Source organism: Podarcis melisellensis, assembly GCF_964234715.1.
Source record: "Podarcis melisellensis genome assembly, chromosome: 7".
NCBI lineage: Eukaryota > Metazoa > Chordata > Lepidosauria > Squamata > Lacertidae > Podarcis > Podarcis melisellensis.
In genome coordinates, this window is record NC_138539.1 from 20,356,882 (window position 1) to 20,369,916 (window position 13,035).

General features: G+C 46.6%; 1 protein-coding gene across 1 annotated transcript in view; it reads left to right on the forward strand.

The window, feature by feature from the left end:
* Positions 1-13,035, forward strand: part of ANGPT1 (angiopoietin 1) — a 152,553-nt gene that overhangs the window by 17,995 nt on the left and 121,523 nt on the right. The gene's annotated exons all lie outside the window — the stretch shown is intronic.

The following is a 13,035-nucleotide window of genomic DNA, read 5'->3' on the forward strand; positions in this document are numbered from 1 at the left end:
GTGGTTAGTATGCTGTGCAAAGTTTATAGTACCTTTATCCATAATCATATGGATAGGTTAATACAAAGCCAATGGTAAGGCAACGTTTCCATCTGAGTGCATAGATTCCCGCTGATGTCTCTGAACTGTAGGAATGCTTGAAGAATTCAGTCTTTGCACAGTCCATAGAATGCACACCTCTCTGACTACTTTGTTTATATCTTGCATTCCCATAAAAATGATCAAGGTCTCTTGAGCCAGTGTGGTGTAGTGGTTAAGAGCGGTAGACTCATAATCTGGTGAACCGGGTTCGCGTCTCCGCTCCTCCACATGCAGCTGCTGGGTGACCTTGGGCTAGTCACACTTCTTTGAAGTCGCTCAGCCCCACTCACCTCACAGAGTGTTTGCTGTGTGGGAGGAAGGGAAAGGAGAATGTTAGCCGCTTTGAGACTCCTTTGGGTAGTGATAAAGCGGGATATCAAATCCAAACTCCCCTTCTTTCTTCTTCTTCTTCTTCTTCTTCTTCTTCTTCTTCTTCTTCTTCTTCTTCTTCTTCTTCTTCTTCTCTCTTTCTCTGTCATGCAAAGTATACGTGAACTACTTCTGAGACACTGCCACTCTGCAATATCATTTCAGTTGTCTCAAAGCAGATGCGTTCTACCAGCATCCCTTAGTGGTACTGAAAATTTCACACCACACACAGTACAGTGATGTGTCTGTCTGCTTGCGGAGTTACTTATGAGTGATTAATCAAACCAATTATTATCCCACATTGCTCATGATCTCAGTTTATTATTGCTTGAGACTTACACGTAAGCAAGGAAATACAACACCATCAAATAGTTTCTGTTTTATTTTTACAATTAACACAATGGCCTTGTAAAATGACTGCTATGTTCCCAAGCAGAGAAAACCACAAGCACGACTTTCTTGAAAGTATCTACTTCTGGAGCCTATGTGGCCAAAATAGGCTGCCCCTGCAACTTTATGAAGAGACGTGATTCTCCTGAGGCATGTAACAATGATTTCTGGTTGATTTCAGGTTCATGTTGTGTTAGAATAGCAAGGTCATAGGTAAACCACTTACCCACCACAGTTTCTGATGACTGAAGAACATATGTCCATCATGGTATGTGTTAGCATATAGAAACCTCTGTTATTAATACTGCAACTGAATTCACAATAACCATTTGGTGGATTTTATCCATGGACCAAGCATTATATTACTGTTTCATTAGCAAAGATTTGGTAGTGAGAGGAAACATGCCCTTAAACCTGGCGATGGGTAATTCATGGCCTTCCAGATACTGCTAGAATCCAATTCCCATCAACCCCAGCCAGCAAAGCTCCTCTCCCCTCTGGTCTCCCAGGACCAGAATAAGTTTGAAGGGGGAGGAGCAGAGACAAACATGTTGACAGAGTCTCAAATTGCTTGGGATGGACCTGGGGAAGAAGGAGGTTTAAGCAACTGTGGGAAGATGGGGACCTCATTGAGGGCATGATCTAATAGGAAGAGTTGCTGTGCTTACTAGGCCTGGCCTCCTGAGCTGTTTGTTCCTTTGACTAAAGAGTTAACGTCAGGGTCCATAGGTTCCCTACCCCTGCCTTAAATAATCTTCAGTTTCCAGATAATTTTAGTGTATTTGATTCCTTTTTTAAACAATTTAATTTTTACTAGCAATTTATTTATTTACAGTCTAACCTCAGTTCCCGAACGCCTCCGTTATCGAACGTTTTGACTTCTGAATGCCAAAAACCCGGAAGTAACTGCTCTGGCTTTTGAATGCCTTTCGGAAGGCGAACATCTGACACGGCTTCCATTTTGAGTTTCCCTATTGTACTGAGGCGTCCTCTTTCAGTTTTCGGTTGTCAAACGTTTCAGAAGCCGAATGGTCTTCCGGAACGGATTACATTGGACAAGCAAAGTTTGACTTTATTTTGATTTCTTCTGCCCTTGCTTCACCACAAGGTCCCTGGGCTGGTTATATATATATATATATATATATATATATATATATATATATGCTTTCGTAGATTTTCACGGGTACAGGAATGCAGGTTTTGGTGTCCTCGGGTGTCTTCCCGTGTAAAAGTTGGGGTGTCTAGGCGACGTTTCGACGAGGTCTCACTCGTCATCTTCAGGCTGGTGCTTTCGGCTTCTTGTTACTGGAACAGAGCAGGATCTCAGTGTTTGAGTTCCTATAAATACTGTTGAGGGGGTGTGGTGTATAGCCTCCAATGTTCTGGGCAGAGAGGAAGTTCCCAGGCTAGTGTGCCTTTTCTTCTTTTGTTCCTTAATTACTTGAGGGATATCTTGAGTGATTTCTTGGGTGATATCCTGAGTACCACTTAGGTGGGTCATTAGGTGTGGATTAGTTGCTAAAGTCTTTGTGTCTTGACCTCTTGAACTTTGTGAAGAGTTTTTCTGAGAAGATGGCTGTACTGCACTTAGTTGTGCTCTGGCTTGGCTTCGTGTATAGGGGCGAGCTGTGGTTTTGTGGCCTGTGTCAGCCAGATCTGTGTAGGGATTGCAGGGGGGTGCAGCATCCGGAGGTGCCACCATGGTTTGGCTACTGGATGGTGTCTGTGAGATAGAGAAACACCCTCACAACATGAACAAGCGTGACGACACATCCCGCTTGCCAGACATCTGGAAATTAGCCCTCCCCACAAAAACTGACACCAGATCCAGAGGCACACAGAACGCCATCACCAATCAACCACACCAGACCCAAACCCAGACCCTCTCCACAGATAAATTACAGACACCATCCAGTAGCCAAACCATGGTGGCACCTCCGGATGCTGCACCCCCCTGCAATCCCTACACAGATCTGGCTGACACAGGCCACAAAACCACAGCTCGCCCCTATACACGAAGCCAAGCCAGAGCACAACTAAGTGCAGTACAGCCATCTTCTCAGAAAAACTCTTCACAAAGTTCAAGAGGTCAAGACACAAAGACTTTAGCAACTAATCCACACCTAATGACCCACCTAAGTGGTACTCAGGATATCACCCAAGAAATCACTCAAGATATCCCTCAAGTAATTAAGGAACAAAAGAAGAAAAGGCACACTAGCCTGGGAACTTCCTCTCTGCCCAGAACATTGGAGGCTATACACCACACCCCCTCAACAGTATTTATAGGAACTCAAACACTGAGATCCTGCTCTGTTCCAGTAACAAGAAGCCGAAAGCACCAGCCTGAAGATGATGAGTGAGACCTCGTCGAAACGTCGCCTAGACACCCCAACTTTTACACGGGAAGACACCCGAGGACACCAAAACCTGCATATATATATATATATATATATATATATATATATATATATATATATATACAGCACATTATTTTTGCTCTCTTTTTTATGTTTTCTGCCCGCCTTTTTTATTGTGCTTCAGTGGTAAGTTATGCAAAATGAGAGTTTATGTCAAGCTAATTTGCCAATAGAATCTAAGTATAAAAAACTATGCACATGCCGGATTAACATTTGATGTAAAATTAAAAACAAAACAAGTAAGACAGTTATATAACCATAAAACAAAGCAGTTCTGAATATAAAACAACAAAAAATAATTGCATGTGGAAAAATAATACAAAATATTTAACAACAATTCCACATATAGAAGCAGGTAAAAGTATTTCCAGTACAGATGCAAACTGGAATGAAGACGGATAGGATATAAGCAGAAGTCCTGCATGAATGGCAGCTGCTTTAAATTCACTTTGGCAATGGACTTTTGGTCACACAGATTGAGAAACAACCTTATGATGATGTTACATTTGCATTATGGGAGCTGTTGCAGCACATCCTGTTCTTCTGCAGTTCCAGTGAAGTCAGAAGACTTGACAGATATGGCAGTGAGCCTGGCAATGAGGCTCTTTCCCACGAAATTATTGCCTCACCTCTGAAACTTGGGCAAATGGAACAAGTAGTGTTGTGGAGTAGTAAATGAACAATACATGTTGCAGCAGGTTCCGCACCATAACAATATTTTAAGGGCCCTATTTTTCCCCAATATCAATACAACCTGATGGAACATAGGAAGCTGCCTTATTCTGGCTCAGAAATGCCATCCATCCAGTTCAGTATTGTCTATGGTGACTGACCGTGTCTCTCTAGGAATTCATACAAGGCTCTCTCCCTGTTCTACCAAGAGATATCAGGGATTGAACCTGGGACCTGCTGCAGGAAAATCAGATGCTCTGCCACTGAGCCACAGCCTCTCCCCAATGTAGGGAGTTGCCTTTTTCTGCATTAGTTCATGTAGCTGAGTGCTTTCTCTTCTTATAGACAGCAACTCTCCAAGATCTTGGGTTGGTCTTTCTCAGCACTGCTGCCTGGAAGTCTTTTAACTAAGCCCCCCAACCTTCTATGTGCAAAACAATACAGAACTAAAATATCATTGAAAGAACCAGACCCCTGACCATTAGGTCCAGTCGTGGCCAACTCTGGGGTTGCGTCACTCATCTTGCTTTACTGGCTGAGGGAGCTGGCATACAGCTTCTGGGTCATGTGGCTAGCATGAATAAGCCACTTCTGGTGAACCAGAACAGCGCATGGAAATGCCGTTTACCTTCCCGCTGGAGCAGTACCTATTTATCTACTTGCACTTTGATGTGCTTTCGAACTGCTAGGTTGGGACGCGAGTGGCGCTGTGGGTTAAACCACAGAGCCTAGGGCTTGCTGATCAGAAGGTCAGCGGTTTGAATCCCCGCAACGGGGTGAGCTCCTGCTGCTCGGTCCCTGCTCCTGCCAACCTAGAAAGCAATACAGATGGGGCTAAATAAATAAATCTGCATGTGTCCAACCTTGGCCTTGACTAGAATTGTTAGTAAAGTCTGAATACAAATTCAGAATGAATATGGGGGCTCTCTTAGGGCAGATGAATATGCACCATCACAATACGTGTTGTGTCTGTTGAGTTCAGGTACGTCTCTTTTTCCTAAATGTAACGTGAACGTAAGAAGGGTGTCACTGGATCAGGCCAAAGGTCCATACACCTCGGCATCTTGTTTTCACAATGGGCCAGCCAGAGCTACAGGAAGCCTGGAAGAAGTGTGATTCATTTGCTGCCAAGGAGCAGAATAGGCCTCCTCCTTCTCCCACTTTGATGAAGGGTCATAGCTCAGCGATAGCACATCTGCTTTGCATGCGAAAGGTCTCGGGTTTAATCCCTGGCATCTCCAGATTAGATTGGGAAAGGCCCCTGTCTGAAAGTCTGGAGAGCTTTTGCTGGTCACTGTTACCAGACAATCCTGAGATAGATGGATTAGCACTTAATCCAGGAAGCTGGTTTATACTGAGTCAGTATACTTAATCATTAATTAGTAGTCTGACCCACTATGACAGTGCACAGACAACAGCAGAACCCAGAATATGAGAATAAACTATATTATGCTCAAATTGTTGTTGTTGTTGTTTAGTCGTTTAGTCGTGTCCAACTCTTCATGACCCTATGGACCAGAGCACGCCAGGCACTCCTGTCTTCCATTGCCTCCCGCAGTTTGGTCAAATATGCTCAAATATGAAACAGCAAACAATAAAAAATAGCAAAATAATTATAACACATAATGGAAAATGGAGCCCTGTTTGGAAGTCTGTTTCCTCTAGCTGGTCTTTTTCAAGTCCAAGTACAGTGGTACCTCAGGTTACATATGCTTCAGGTTACATACGCTTCAGGTTACAGACTCTACTAACCCAGAAATAGTACCTCAGGTTAAGAACTTTGCTTCAGGATAAGAACAGAAATCGTGCTCCGGCGGCGTTGCAGCAGTGGGAGGCCCCATTAGCTAAAGTGGTGCTTCAGCTTAAGAAGCAGTTTCAGGTTAAGAACGGACCTCCAGAATGAATTAAGTACTTAACCCGAGGTACCGCTGTAATATGAAGACTCATAAGGCAGCTCTTATTTTCTACGTCCTTACGTTGGGAAGTTGATCGCACGTGGATGAAAATAGCCACGCCTCCTGGTCAAACATGGGCCATCTACCACAATACCCATGATGCAGTGTGTCTGTGAGTGCCTTCCACATGGACAACAGAATCCAAAGCCTCGGGACTCTTCTTTTAAACAGGTACGGAGAAATTAGCTGATGGGGTCATGATAATATGCAGATTCCTTGAATTAAAACCATGTACCCTGTGAAAAAACCTTCCTCTCTTTCTTATTAAGTATCAAATTGGTCCAGCATGAAAACCATTTGCTCTTTGCATTTGCTTTTCTGCTGAATGCTTATAGAGTAATACCCAGGGACATTCATCTTGTCGGACTCTAAAACCGAGTGAAAAATGAAACCTGTTGACAATGTTGCGTGTTGAGTTCCACAGTACCACCCCCCAAAAATTCACACATCACACGTTAATTTTTGTTTAAGGTTTTTGGCATATTTTTTGGCCACAACTTTATTAAAATACAGAAAATGTGAGTGGTTGCTTAGGCATTGGTTATGACTATCTGTCCTTGCCCCCAAGGGCAGAGCTGGTCCCTTCCGGACACCACCGGAAGCCAGAGGACAGAGCTGGTCCCTTCCGGGCACCTCGGAAGCCAGCGTGGGAAACAAGTATTGGGTGAGAAAATGAGGCTGGGACACAGACCATCACCTCTCACCCTCATGTTCCGGTGGGGCTTGCACGGCCCAAGCCCGGCACCACGGACAAGGACGAAAGAATGGCAAGCCCCTGGATTCCTTTAACGGAATTCCCTTTCGCATCATTTGGAGGGATAGGCACCTTACCCCTCCAAGCACCAATTTAACCAATGCCTAACCGCCAACCTTACAAGTTGTGACGATTTGCTACGCAGTAGGCAAAAACCAAATGGCAACAGCCAATCAGCCAAATGGCAAAATTCCTACCAGGCCCCCGCTCAAAGGCGAACGACCCCATGACAGGCATAGCAAGGTCAATTGAACCCAAGAACCACCCTATAGAAGGGAGGGGGGGCGGGTGATCCGATGCAAAACGGCCAAGAGGATGTCCTTTCGTCTATCTCCTCTACTTATAGACTCTGACCCCTCCTCCGAATTGGCAACACTCAAAAATCCCCAGCAACCCATTTAACCCTTTACAGGCTTGGGTTCCCAACAAATTTGCCTAGTCATGATGGTGGTCTGTTCCCCAACCGCAACACGTGCTCTCTGCTAGTGAGAACACGCTTTGCGTGTTGAGTTCCACAGTACCACCCCCCAAAAATTCACACATCACACGTTAATTTTTGTTTAAGGTTTTTGGCATATTTTTTGGCCACAACTTTATTAAAATACAGAAAATGTGAGTGGTTGCTTAGGCATTGGTTATGACTATCTGTCCTTGCCCCCAAGGGCAGAGCTGGTCCCTTCCGGACACCACCGGAAGCCAGAGGACAGAGCTGGTCCCTTCCGGGCACCTCGGAAGCCAGCGTGGGAAACAAGTATTGGGTGAGAAAATGAGGCTGGGACACAGACCATCACCTCTCACCCTCATGTTCCGGTGGGGCTTGCACGGCCCAAGCCCGGCACCACGGACAAGGACGAAAGAATGGCAAGCCCCTGGATTCCTTTAACGGAATTCCCTTTCGCATCATTTGGAGGGATAGGCACCTTACCCCTCCAAGCACCAATTTAACCAATGCCTAACCGCCATGGAGCCTCAGCTCACCGCCAAACCACTCACAGCCCCAACCAAGACCTCAGCTTGGTCACCACCGCACCAATCCAAGCCTCATTCCCTGAAGCAGAAAGGTGCACGCCATCAGCTCTGAAAAGGATGGCCTCTGAAAAGAAATCTCGGGGTGGGAAATCACATCACCACCCAGCTCCAAAGCCTTTTTGACCACTGCAGCATTGACGCATCTTCTGGCCCTTTCAGTGGCGGCCGAGCAACGACTGCCCCTCCAAACGCAGCGTTGCAAAAGCTTTGACCAAAAGATTCTCGCTGTTGGCACCATTGCCCGCAGCGTCTCCAGGTCACCCAGAATTGCAGCACGTAGTGACAAACAGTCCATGGTCACCAGGTCATTCTCGCTCAGCTGCACCACCATAGCAGCTGGCGGCCCCTCCAGGAGCAACTGCCTCTGGATACTTGGCAGGAACTCTGACCAGCGCATTCCTCGTCTGGACAGCCAAGACAACCGAATGTGTGGAGGAAGGCCGAGATCTGGACCCCATCCAGATTGCCGTGCTGCGACGCCAACCCAATGGACGATACTGTGTCCCACCATCCAAATGCGGACAACCGCTAAACCTAATAAAAGTATAAAATAAAAGCAGTGTAAGACACCAATTGTCAGCGAACATAACCTTTGAACGCATTTGATTTCCAGCGACCCAAATCCTTTATTCTGGCAGCTGACAAGCCCCAGTGGGCTGCTGTCGTGGCAGCCCCTATCCTAAAAGAATGGGGGGCGAAATCTTGGGCTGTGCCGCCACAAGCCAGAATCGCCTTACGCATCACCTTTGCAAACTGGTGTCTTGACAGGGGCAAACCATTCTTATGCCATAGCAGAGGCCCATCCCCTGGGGCGCATACCGCCAGGTATTTATTAAGATCTTTTACAGGGCAAGGGCCTGCTTCCCCCGTAGCAGGGATAAGATAAAACAAGCAAAATTGTAAGACACCAATAATGTTAATGAACATAACCTTTGAATGCATTCGATTTCCAACAACCTGTATTTTATATCCACTGCCTTAGTAACACACTTTCCGGCCTTCTCGGTGGTAGTTTATCTAGGCATTGGTTCACGACTAGCTGCACCTGACCTCAGCAGAGCAGCACTGACGACTGGGCCCCACCATATCGACAGTACCAGCAACATTGTGGGGGAGCAAAGAATCCCAAGGCAATTGCATCCCGCCAGGTGTCGTTCCCCTTAGGGGAAAGATGCACCCCATCTGCCCTAAAGAGGGGAACAGTCTTGAAGAAAAATAGCAGGGTGCAATATTACAGAACCACCTAAAGCAAGGACCTATTTTATTTATTTGATATTTTATTTACTTTATTTATTTTATTCTATTGTCCATCGCCTTATTAACATGCTTCCTGGCCTGCTCAGTGGTAGTTTGTCTAAGCATTGGTTCCCGACTAGCTGCACCTGACCTTAACAGGGCAGCACTGAGGACTGGGCCCCACCATGTCGCCAGTACAAATAAACAGCGTGGGGGAGCAATGAAACAGGATCAGACTCAAGCTCACCCCCAAATGCTCCCAGGGACTCTTGCGTAGCCCTACCCCTCGAAAGGGGTTGACAAAAACATAGTGAATCCTTGGATTCCCTTAATGGAATATCTTTGCGCATTGGAGGGGACAGGTGCTCCAACCCCCCCCTCCAGACCACCTTGAACCAATGCCTTAAATTATTTTGAGTCCAGGGAGAGCTGCCATCAACTCAATCCAAGTCCTCTTGCATGCAGGAATGCAAACTTATGCTGGAGGAAGACAGCAAACATTCTCGCCCAGCTGTACCACCAGCACTGCGGAAGGACCTGCACAGGTCACACTCGACCACACCAAAGGAAGGATCTCCTGCCAAAGCATTCTCCATCAGGACATCCAGTAAATGTTCACATGGGCAGGAAGACTGAGATGGCGCCCCAGTCCAAACTCGTCAACATGCTTGCCAGCCTAGTGTACGATGCTGTGACCCAAATGTGCACAGCTGCTCCTATGAAGGAAAAGAAAAAAAAAAAAAAAAAAAGGAGATAACAGACAAGCATCAGCACAGACATCATTGTGACACTTCCTGATATAACCCTTGTCAGCGTCAGACTTCCAAAGACCCGTATTCACAATCCTGTCTACTGACAAGGCCCCCAGTGTGCAGCCTTTGCAGCAGTCCTATTCGGAAGGAATGAGGTGTGTTCAGCGGTAAGCAAGCCGCAGGCCGTAATAACTGGTGCACGACGTAAGCACATTGATGCCTGGCTAATGGGAACCCATTTTCATGCACTAGGAGCGGGCCAGCCCCCAGGGAATGAAAGCCAAATATTCTGTTATCCATAACCGGGCAAGGGCCTTCCTCACCTGTGGCGGGAACCCTGATTGTGGCACTCCTGCCCACTAAGTCTGTTTTTGAGTTCCCGACTCTAATGACAAGCTCCAAAGGATAAGGAAAAGTCCTGAAGCAATAAGCCTCCAGACTCTCATCCCCGTGCTGGCACCAACAACCATTTCTCCAACCCTCAGTGCGAAAATGCAATGGACTACTGAAAGGAATCTCGCCTTGATCTTTAACCAGCAGACAAGTTTTAACTTGTTGCAGATACTGCATAGGTGAAATTGACCAACTTCCTGCCCGCTGTCCTATGAGGTTGGAGCCTATTCAACCTTCCAAGGCCCTACGCACTACAAATTTTATAAGGGTCTCTGAAAATTAAAGCTTCAGTGTAACAGACATTGCAGCGGACTGAATTCTGATAGTTATAACAGCACGCCCAATCTGCAGCAGGTGGACCAAATACTGCAGGATCTGCTCAGAGGATGGGGGCCAATTCATCTGAATGGCCAAGGACTGCCAGCTTAAGGCTAAGAAATCCATCCAGGCCATCCCATAAGAGCTAAAAGCAGAAGAGGAAATGGAAGCTGCTGCTCTCTATAAATGCTAATTGTTGTCACAATGCCACAGGTGGTCTGGAAAAGTCTGGCAACAGCTGAGTCTGGAGCCCAGGATCTGAAGCGCTTCCTCTGAAAATGGGATAGAGTGCCAGCAACACCATTAGAGGATCCCGTAATTTGGAGAGTAGAAAGCACAATATTAAACCTTAAGCGGCGCAGCTCGAAAGCGTGAGCGGAGGGGCGGAGAATCTGCTGGAGCATGAGGACTGTTTTGCCAAAACGCTCACCACTACCTGGTTATCAGACCAAAAGCAGATCCGATGGCCACTGAACTCCTTGGGCCACATGTGAATTGCTACTACAATGGGGAAAAACTCAAGAAAAGTTATGTCACATGATTGCCTCATCACACCGGGCTTGAGGCCATAGCTTTGCACACCAGCAGCCCTTGAAATAAAACCAAAGGGCAAAGATCCAGCAGCACCAGCATAAACCTGAAAATCCTTGTGCGGGTTCAAGGTATCCTGCCATGGCGAACTACTATTTCATACATTCAGGAATTGCTACCATCGCCTGATATCTGCCTTCACCACACTTGGTAGGCATACACAAAGGTAAGGGGACCTCAGGCCGCAGGCAGCGTGGCCTAGTGGGAAGATTAATTAAGTGACCCAGCAAGAACGGATCTGATGAACCATCACTTGCTACAGAGGAAGTATTACAAAATAACTTCCTTCAAGGCAGACAGCTTCTCCATAGGCAAGTGGTTTGTTTTAGCAACGATATCCCACTGGATCCCTAAATAAAATGGGAATATGGGCAAAAGGTATTGAGCTATTGCTTGCCAGCTTCCAGCCCCCCACTTGGGCAGGGGCATCTAGTGCTGCCATCATGATATGTAAATTTACAGGGCCGACGCTGGCCAGAACCCCTAAAGAAGTCCTGACAAAGTTACTGCCGAGCCAGCTTCCTTTTCCAACACGCACTCTGTGCAATGCAACTACACACTCTGTGCAATGCAAAAAACACGCTCTGTGCAATGCAACTATACACTCTGTGCAATGCATACCCAAACCCTCCGTGCAATGCAACTACAGACTCCGTTCAATGCAACTACACACTCTGTGCAATGCAAAAAACACGCTCTGTGCAATGCAAATGCACACTCCGTGCAATGCACACACAAACCCTCCGTGCAATGCAACTACGCACTCCGTTCAATGAAACTACACTCCATGCAATGAAACTACACACTCTGTGCAATGCACACACACTCCTTGCAATGCAAAAACAGACTCTGTGCAATGCAACTATACCCTCCATGCAAAGCACACACATTCCGTGCAATGCAACTACACACTCCGTGCAATGCACACACGCGCACACACTCCGTGCAATGCAACCCCACCTTCTGTACAATGCAACAACACACTCCGTGCAATGCAACAACACATTCCGTGCAATGCAACAATACACTCCGTGCAAATGCAAACACACCCTTTGTGCAATGCAACTGCAAATCTCTCATGCAATGCAATGCAATTGCAGCCCGTGCAGCACCGTGTCCTGCAACGCACAGAGCAAACTGCAATGCGGGCACGCAAAGGGGCTTTCTCCCACTTGCATATTGCAAGTGTGGCGCCCATTACATCCCTGGCAGTGAGGTAACCACCAAAAGGACCTAAGTGTCCAGGTAGACCAGTATGGGAGCATGCAGCTGTCCCATACAGGGACCAATCCTGCAACCTAGGCATTACCGGCACTATGACTGACCCAGGGAAACCATTGCTTATAGACCACATGGGGACACTATTCAGGCTGGAGATGCTTCCAGGCCATCGAATTCTGGGGCAAAGCCCTAGGAACACCTGCTAGGCCAGGCATAAATGTTTCCAGTGAAATAGGAGAGTTGAGGTAGCCCACCGCTTGTCCAGGTACCCCTGCTTGCCCTTTTACAGGGAAGCACCCCTTCAAGAAACCCAAAGTTCTTTTATCACAAATGGGCAGAACTACCCAGCAACAGAATAACCTAAAAGGAGCAGTTAGTTTTGTTTTGTTATAACAATGGCTAAGAGGGGGATATGAACCCTGTCTCCCAGGTCCTAGTCTTACACTTTTGCCACTAAGCCACAATGGCTCGTCTCTAAAATGGCAGTTGCCACTATCAGGGCAAAACAAACTTAAAGAAAATAAACTTGTTCAGAAATGGCATAGTTCAAGAGCATATGCAGAGTACTCATAGTCCTTGGAGGCACAGAGAGCCTCTGGGGCCCTCTGTCTGCCTCAGATATACATTAGGAGCAACTGGGCCTGCAAGCAGATACATTCCTATAGCAAGAATGAGTCACGTGACAGAGACTTAACAATTAACTGCTACCTGTAGCACTTAGGCTTAGAAGTTAATGTGCAGGCCGAATAGGCCTCCCTGTATCTGCTCTTGAGAATCTTAGTCTCATAGCAATATTAAAGGAAACCAAATTAGTGCTCCCACCCAAGGCTAGCTTAAAATTTGGCCAACAGCGC